The sequence below is a fragment of the Paroedura picta genome, chromosome 16 (genome assembly GCF_049243985.1).
Source record: "Paroedura picta isolate Pp20150507F chromosome 16, Ppicta_v3.0, whole genome shotgun sequence".
Classification (NCBI taxonomy): Eukaryota; Metazoa; Chordata; class Lepidosauria; order Squamata; family Gekkonidae; genus Paroedura; species Paroedura picta.
The window spans coordinates 25114977-25123690 of record NC_135384.1 but is presented as its reverse complement, the minus strand read 5'-3'; the positions used below and the strand labels follow the sequence as shown (position 1 = coordinate 25123690).

Below are 8714 nucleotides of genomic sequence, written 5' to 3'. Positions count from 1 at the left end.
CATGGACTCATGGTCATTGTAGTCCATGGGCATCTGGAGAGCCACCGCACCCTTCCTGGGAATCAGTGGCGGGACAGATTTTTAAGAAGTTTTGCCCAGGAATGCAACCCCCCCCCCCTCAAAAAAAAATTAATTAGCACTTCAGGGGCCAAAACGGGAGCAATTTGGGCACGCCACTCCATCTGCCCCGCCCCAATTCGGATTAGCCCCCTCCAGTGTAGACACAAACGCCTCCCTTTCTGTATTGACGCCTCTCTCAGGATTTGGCTCCGTTTTAATCGCTCCCCCCCCCTCCCCGCCTCCTCCTTAGGCTCAACCCGACGGCGGCGACGTCACGCATTGCCCGGAACTCAGCTGGGTTTCCAGCACCGCGGCGGGAGGCGGGAGCGGGGCCTGGAACAGCCCTATGAATAATCAGCGCAGCGGCGCCCGCTCATTGGCTGGCCGCAGCGCCCTCTGGCGAGCGATCCGCAGATCCCGCCGGTGATTGGAGGAAGGTCCCGGTGACGTTCCGCAGAGGGGGCGGGGTTAAGAGGATGGCCAGCAGCTGACACGGGGCTGGGAGCAAAGCGACGGGAAGTGCTCGAGCCGGAGCGGCCCAGCTGGTGGGCGAGGGAAAGCGGGCGGACGCAAGGTAGGCCCTGGGGGGCGACAGCCGACGGCTGGCCCCAGCTTTGATAGCAAATGCTTCTTTGTGGCTAGAGGGTCTCTGAGCATGGGCAGAGTGCCTTTCGCATTTGAGTAACCAAAGAGCGGAGCAGGCTGGTCACTGGATGCCCATTTGTTGGAATCTTTAGGAATCCATGGACTTAATTCTGGAGAAGGGGCTTTCTCAGTCCCTGATTGTGTTTATGGAATGAGGTTGGGCCATTACTTCCCCGGTGCATTCTCGTCCTCCTCCTTCCCCCTTGGAGCTCATGTGTCTTTTCCCATTGTAACCTCACAACAGCCCTGCGAGGTGGGTCTGGCTTCAGAAGAATGACTGGTGTAAGCTCGCTCGGTGCAGATTTGAAACCTGGTCGTCTTGGTGCTAGTCTGGCATTCTGGAGATGGGGCTGGGGAAGTGATGGGGAAGAGCAATGTGGGGATGAGGGGGCACCCAGAGGGATGGTTGAGAATAGGGTGGCTGTGGCTGGGCAGGTTCTTGGGGCAAGTCCCTTTGGGGGGGGGGGGCTGCTGGTGGAAAGTCTCATCAAGTTGTGGCTAAATTATGAGGACCCTGCAGGAGTTTTAGGGCAAGAGAAAAACAGAGGTAGTCTGCCTAGTGCTTGGTGGTCTCCCATCCAAAGTTGACCTGCTTAGCTTCCAAGGTCTGATGAGAGCCTGGGCTAAGAGGAGATTCAAATGGGTAGCCCTGTTGGTCTGAAGTAGTACAATAAAATCAGAGTCCAGTAGCACCTTTAAGACCAACAAACATTTATTCAAGGTGTGAGCTTTCGAGTGCAAGCACTCTTGAATTGACCATCATAACAGTAGGAATATATAAGCAAAAGTTAAATTTTGGACTCTGATTTTATGGGGCTAAGAGGGTAAGCATTAGCTGCATCATCTATGTTCCCTCTTCCCACTCCCCTATACATATTTGGAGGGGGGGGAGATAGTGGGTTTGAAGACCGCCCTGGTTTTTTAGGAGTCTGTTTTTACTGTATGTATATGTGTGTCTGCAATTGTTTGAATTAGGTTTTACTGGGTTTTTATATGGGCAGATTGTGACCTGCCACGAGCCAGTTTGGGAGTGGCAGGTAATAAGTTAAAATAATACATACACTAATAATAATAATATCCAGGTGAGGGCAAACCTGGTGGGTTAATGGGAGGACCGCTGTTCAGGTCCACCTGTGGGTAATTGGAAGGGAATTGAGGGGGGCGGGGCTAGAAGCCTGGAGCCTCTTCCGTTTTAGGGGATTGACAGAAAGGTGCACAGAGCTGGCTTTGTGGGGGATCAGAGGAGCTGAGTATTTTCCTTTGACGGGTTTTGTAAACACTTCCCGTCCCCCCAAACAGGCTGGCAGCCTCTGGCTGCGTTCCCCCATATTAATGGTTGGATTCGGAGAGCCTGTGAAAGACCCCTGGAGGCTAGAGTGGGATATCAATCAAAACAGAGTTATAAATCAAGAAGCGATAAGGTCGTGCAGAGACGGGCTGTGCTTATAACGGCGTGGGAGGATAAACCTGCTCTTGTGGTTTTTGAAAACTTTGCAAGGGATTATCCTGCTTGTGGTTTCCCCTTTCTTTCCCCCTCCCCCTCTTACCAATAATCTTTAAAAATTGCCACTCTTTTTTTTTCTTTATTTTTTTGAAAGAGGCTGCTGTTTATTGACTTGTCGAGAAGATTTATGCGTGTGCGCACTCTGGGGGCTCTGTGGACTAGGACAAGGTCTAGGACCCCTGTGGGCCTGCAGAAGGAGGCTGAGGCAGGTGGGGAACTGGGAAGAGTTTGTCCTTCAGGTGTTGGTGGAGCAGAGACACTAATCCCCTCTTTTCCCCTCCTGTCGGTCTCCTAAGCGGCTGGAGATGGCAGGCGGAACAGGCCCCGGGCTCTTTGCAGTGCCTGCAGAGCTAGCAGATGTGATACGATGTCCCCGAGGGGCTGGACTTCTCTACTCCCGCTGGTTGGGGTTTTCTGCTGTAGGCCTGCTGTGGTTAATAGCGTTTGCACCCGAACTGCAGCGTCACAGAGCCGGATCACCGTGGCCTGGCAACAAGCCGCCCAGGGTCCATGCGTGCCTCACCTGGGTGCCTCGATCCTTCTCGGTGGCTCCTGATGTCAACGGAAGGAAGGCTTGCTTCTTGCTGCGCATCAAGGCCAAAAAGGCAACAGGAAGCTTTTGTTTACACAACCGTCTCTGCAGGCGGTGGCAGGTGGGCGGGGAGGAGGGGGGGGAGAGCTGTGTTTTGAGCGAGACCAAGAAAAAAAGATTGAATAGCTCCCTTCCAGGACCGCTGGGCTCCAGACCTAATCTCCGGCGAGGCCTGAAACCTCAAGTGTTTTGTTTCCACCTTTGCTGTTATGCCTTGGCCAGGGTTCAGCTTCCGGCTTCATCAGCGAAGCCGGCTTGGGTGGAGGAGAAATGTGGCATGGGACGGCCGCTAGGAGACCTGTGGGAACCCGTGCCGCTTCTTTTGGCATGTGGGGATGTGGCCCCTTGCCAGAGCGTTGGATCTGGTTTGTGACGGAGGCACAAGTGAAAGAAAGCCCTGTTCTTGGAGGCCCTTTTGTGACTCATGAGAGCAGGGGTGGCCAAACGGTAGCTCTCCGGATGTCCATGGACTACAATTCCCAGGGGCCCCTGCCAGCAGGGGCCCCTGGGAATTGTAGTCCGTGGACATCCAGAGAGCCACTGTTTGGCCACTCCTCCATTAGGTCAACTGGGACGTTTTGGAGGTCATTAATTCATAAGATCACTATAAGTCTAAACATCCGGAAGAAGTTCCTGACAGTTAGAGCAGTTCCTCAGTGGAAGAGGCTTCCTCGGGACGTGGTGGGTTCTCCATCTTTGGAAATTTTTAAACAAAGGCTAGATAGCCGTCTGACGGAGAGGCTGATTCTGTGAAGGCAAAGGGGTGGCAGGTTACAGTGGATGAGCGACAGGGTCGCGCGTGTCCTGCATAGTGCAAGGGGCTGGACTAGATGACCCATGAGGGCCCTTCCAACTCTATGATTTTATCATTCTAAGTCAAAAGCAACTGCATGTATGCATGACACGCAGGATATTTGTCGGGCTAAGGCGGTTCGGTCCTAAAGTGTAGGGGTTTTCTTCCTTGGCAGCACCCCAAGCCATTTTTTTCCCCTGTTGGTCTCCTCGAGAAGGATCGAATTGGGGCAACAGAATGTGCTGTGAGTTTTTGCCAGGAGAGAGAGATCTCCTGCCGTTTCCGTCCACTGCAGTGCAACCAGGCCAGCGCTGTGGCTTCTGCAGCCGTTCCGGTGCCGACCTCATACGAGATCAGGGATATAAATCCTGCTAGCCCCTTGCTGAGAAGAGCTCTGCTTCCCGTCCGCCTGCATTTGCTGTAAGTCTCTTTTACGATTCCCGGTTGACTTCCTCGCTCTTCTTCCCGCTGGTGGAAAACCGCCGCGCTGTGTTTTTTTCCTCTGGCCTGGGTTTATAGCGGGGAGGTGTAAAAGAATGATGGCTTCTTGTAAGGCCTCGACGGAAAAGATCAGGGCTGCCTTTCTGCAAGCGTGGTTTTTTCATTGTCCGTCCGGAAGCCTGGGCTGCTTGGAGCGAGGGAAAGGTCCCCCAATGGAAAACAAGTTTGCTTCCAAGCTTCTTCCAAGAAAGCGCTTGGAGGGAAATGAGATCCATAAAATCGGGCTGCTAGGAATCTTGGAGGGTCTGAATGCTGGGATGCGAGCCTGCTTGTGGCAGGATTTTTAATTGGTTGTTGTGTGTGTGTTTTAAAGGATGTGAGTGCAATTGACTGGCAAGTAGAGTGTGGCCTTTTGGTTTAAATTAGGAGCTGTTTTCCTGAGCTTTGCCCTGGCAGCGTGGAATTTGGTGCTTGCGTTTGGGGTACAGTTCTCTGCCACAAGTAGGGTTACCAAGGGGCCGGGGAGGGGGTGAAACCCTGTCCCTCTACTAGAGATTTGTTATACAGAAGGAACTTTTTTGTGGTAGGAAGCAAAAGACTGGAAGCCGATAATTGCTGCTGATCCAACTGGTATTAAAGGGGCAGCAAGAAACCTTAAGGCAGGGGTAGGCAAACTGTGGCCCTCCAGATGTCCATGGACTACAATTCCCATGAGCCCCTGCCAGCAAATGCTGGCAGGGGATTATGGGAATTGTAGTCCATGGACATCTGGAGGGCCACAGTTTGCCTACCCCTGCCTTAAACATTTAAAACATTCCTATGCCAGGAGGCATCATGTGATCTCTTCTGTTCTTGCCAAGGTCTTAAGGATGTGGACAAAATGGAGAGGGGGCAGAGGAGAGCGACAAGGATGATCCGGGGCCTGGGGACCAAGCCCTACGAGGAAAGGCTGAGGGACTTGGGAAGGTTCAGCCTGGAGAAGAGGAGTTGGAGAGGGGACTTGAGGGCTCTCTTTAATGATCTGAAAGTTTTGACATCTGGAGGAGGGCGGGGAAAGGTTCCTGTTGGGACCAATAGAGAGGACCCACAAAAATGGCTTTAAACTTAGAATGGTACCGCCTAGATATGGGGGGGGGGTGGAATTCACAATCAAGAGTAGTTCATCAGTGGAATGGGCTGCCTAACAAGGTGGTGATATCTTTCTCACTGGCAGTCTTCAAGCAGCAGCTGGACAGATATTGATCAGGGATGCTTTTGGCTGACCTTACATTGAACAGGGGGTTGGACTAGATGGCCTGTAGGGCTCCTTCTAGCTCTATCATTTAATAAGAAGATTAGCCTATAACTTTAACTGGGGTTCATGGGGCTCATGGGGATTGTAGTCCAGGGACATCTGCAGAGCCACCATTATTTGGCCGCCCCTGATATAGTTGAAATGGCGGGGGGGGGGGGGTGCAAGGCAGCCACACCAAAAAAAAAAAACAGCAGTCTACTTAGATCATAGGTAAAGGTATCCCCTGTGCAAGCACCGGGTCATGTCTGACCCTTGGGGTGACGCCCTCTAGCGTTTTCATGGCAGACTCAATACGGGGGGGTTTGCCAGTGCCTTCCCCAGTCATTACCGTTTACCCCCCAGCAAGCTGGGTACTCATTTTACCGACCTCGGAAGGATGGAAGGCTGAGTCAACCTTGAGCCGGCTGCTGGGATCGAACTCCCAGCCTCATGGGCAGAGCTCCAGACTGCATGTCCGCTGCCTTACCCCTCTGCGCCACAAGAGGCTCCTATCTTCTTAGATCATAGATGTATTAAAATACGGCTCCAAGCCAGCTACAAAACTTGCAGAAAAGAAGTTAATAGAACTATGGCATTCATTGCTCTGAGCTTCTTGGAGAAAGAGCAGGCTCTAGACCCACTCCTAATTCTTCCAGAAGGACGGATGAGTCAGAATGTGGTAAGCTTGGATTCTCCAAGATTTTGCATTCAGAATGTATATAGGTTTTGGAGAGGCGGCGTGGTATTCCTGCGTCTTGTCCTTGAAGAGTCTCAGAGATTCAGCGAGGAGTTAAGAACAAAGGTTTTGATAGGCTTTCATGGATATGTCAGCATCATCTCATGTGTGCACTGTGTGTCCTTTCCAGATTCTTTTAGTTTGAGAACTTGGTGCTCTGACATTGCCCCCACACCTCCAGGGGTTTAAACTGGCATCATTTGATGCCCTTTATTCCAACCATGTCCACTCCTCTTCTCCGACTTTCTAAAGTTCCTGACGCCTGACTTAATTTTAAAATTTTGTGGTGCAGATGTTTCTATCCAGGGCTTGGGGGGGGGGGAGAAATGTTGCACATTCCTAAGCTGTTTGAAAACCAGCCTCTAATATTCAAGGCAGTCTTGTGTGTTAGCTTTTCCACATCAAATGCGTAAACGCTAGCAGATTTTTCCATATGCGTCCAGTCTCTCTTTGCGTCATACGGCCCCCGGTGTTGATGTGATTCTACAGAGGTGTCTCAAACTTCCTTGTTTTTACATGCTTTCAGTCAGGGCCCCCTAAACGTTTTGACCTTGTGGGTACAATTGGAATCATAGAATCATAGTGTTGGAAGGGACCTCCTGAGTCATCTAGTCCAACCCCCTGCACTATGAAGGACACTCACAACCCTATCACTCATCCACTGTCACCTGCCACCCCCTTGAACCTTCACAGAATCAGCCTCTCCGTCAGATGGCTCTCCAGCCTCTGTTTAAAAATTTCCAAAGAAGGAGAACCCACCACCTCCGAAGGAAGCCTGTTCCACTGAGGAAATGCTCTAACTGTCAGGAACTTCTTCCGGATGTTGAGACGGAATTTCTTTTGAACTAATTTCATCCCATTGGTTCTGGTCCGTCCCTCCGGTGCAAGAGAGAACAACTCAGTTCCATCCTCTATATCCGGGCCCAGATGGGTGGGTGCAGCCACAAAATGGCCGCCACACAATGGCTGCCTCAGGAGGCGGAACCAGCCACAAAATGGTTGCTGCAGCTTACTTTTAGTCCCCCAGAGAAGATCCTTGTGCAGTGGTGGCAACCGCTGTCAGCCCACTGTTTTTTAAATAGCTGCATAGCCAATGAAAAGCCTTGTAGAACAAAAGGCCCACGTAGCCCCTCCTACGTTCTCCAAATACTTGGCTACCAGGAAAGGTGTCTTTGAGCCCACCGTATTGGGGACCCCAGCTTTCCACAAAGTTCTTGGTGTCTGCACACCTTCACAGCCACGCCTGTGTTTTGTAAATAAAATCTTAACCTTTGGTATGAAATGAAGCCTTAGATGAAGAGGCGATGCTGCTTCGCACAGGAAATTCGTAGAGGACGGGCAAGTGGTGAGAAAGCAAACAAGCTAGAAGTGTTAGAACAACAGATGCGGTGCAAAAAAAAGAAATACTAGGCCTGTGACTGAACAAATTGTCATTGAGCCGCTTGTCCACTAAGGTTTCTTTAAGTAGTTTTAATATCAGAAAAACAAATGAGTGATTACTTGTTTAGAAGAATAAGAAGAAGAGTTGGTTCTTATATGCCGCTTTTCTCTATCCGAAGGAGTCTCAAAGCGGCTTACATACATCTTCCTTTCCTCTCCCCACAGCAGACACCTTGTGAGGGAGGTGGGGCTGAGAGAGCCCTGATATCATTGCTTGGTTAGAACAGCTTTCTCAGTGCTGTGACTAGCCCAAGGTCACCCAGCTGGCTGCATGTGGGGGAGCAGGGAATCAGACCCGGCTCACCAGATTAGAAGTCCACACTCCTAACCACTACACCAAGCAGTGTATTGCCGCCGTCAAAACTGACTTTCAGAAGATCACAGAAAGGCATTGAACGTCATTTCAAGCATCAGCAACTTGTTGTACTTCAAGTACTGTACAGCAAATTGTTTTTTGCCTGAACCTGGGTAGGTGGATGGATGGGCCAACGGACAGACAGAGATGGGTAGTTGTGTTAGTCTGTCTAGCAGTAGAAAAGTTGAAAAGCCCAATTGCGCCTTAAGGACTAACAAAATCAGTGGCAGAGTTTTAAATTTTCCTGAGTCACTGCTCACTTCTTTCAGCAGTGACAGGGTGATCTTGCCACAAAATAAGACTCCCAAGTAGGATGCTATTTTCCCAGGCCCAACAAGATCTGTTGTGCCAGCCTAGGCATTGTATAAGGTACCTTCTTAGCCTGTTGACTGCCATGTGTTTAGAAGGGCATAAATCCTGTTTAGCATTGCCTTTGATTGGGCTAGTCAAAAAGCATTATTTTTTCCTACTTAACTGCAACTACACAGATGTTTCGAATTTAGCAAACTTACTCTAGTTACAGAACCAAGTCAGTTCATTTTGTTTTCCAAAATAACAGGGAAACTGTAATTGTTTGTTTTTCCTTTGGGAGGAGACTTGCATATAAACTTTGTTCAGTGAGTTCTTCGATCCATTACGATAACATTAACTTCAGAAAGCATCAATTATTGCTGAGATTGTTTTATTCAGGTCTTTATTTTCACTGGTTTCATTGCAAACCCCACATTCCCATCCTAAGGGTTTACTTTTCTCCCAACCTGAAGCTGGGAGAAGTTCTCAGAAATAATCCCCTCACCCAAGAAAGCTTCCTTCCCAAATTTCAGGAGATAGGAGAAACACTTCTTGCTCATAGGCACATAGGCATGATGTCAGAT

General features: G+C 50.2%; 1 protein-coding gene across 2 annotated transcripts in view; it reads left to right on the top strand.

The window, feature by feature from the left end:
- The first annotated feature begins 502 nt into the window (after positions 1-502).
- Positions 503-8714, top strand: part of STAT3 (signal transducer and activator of transcription 3) — a 41582-nt gene continuing 33370 nt past the window's right edge. Inside the window, exon 1 of one of the 2 annotated variants that reach the window (XM_077315161.1) lies at positions 503-634. The gene's annotated coding sequence lies outside the window, so the exon portion shown is untranslated. The remainder of the gene's footprint in view (positions 635-8714) is intronic. The other variant, XM_077315160.1, reaches the window with a different exon arrangement.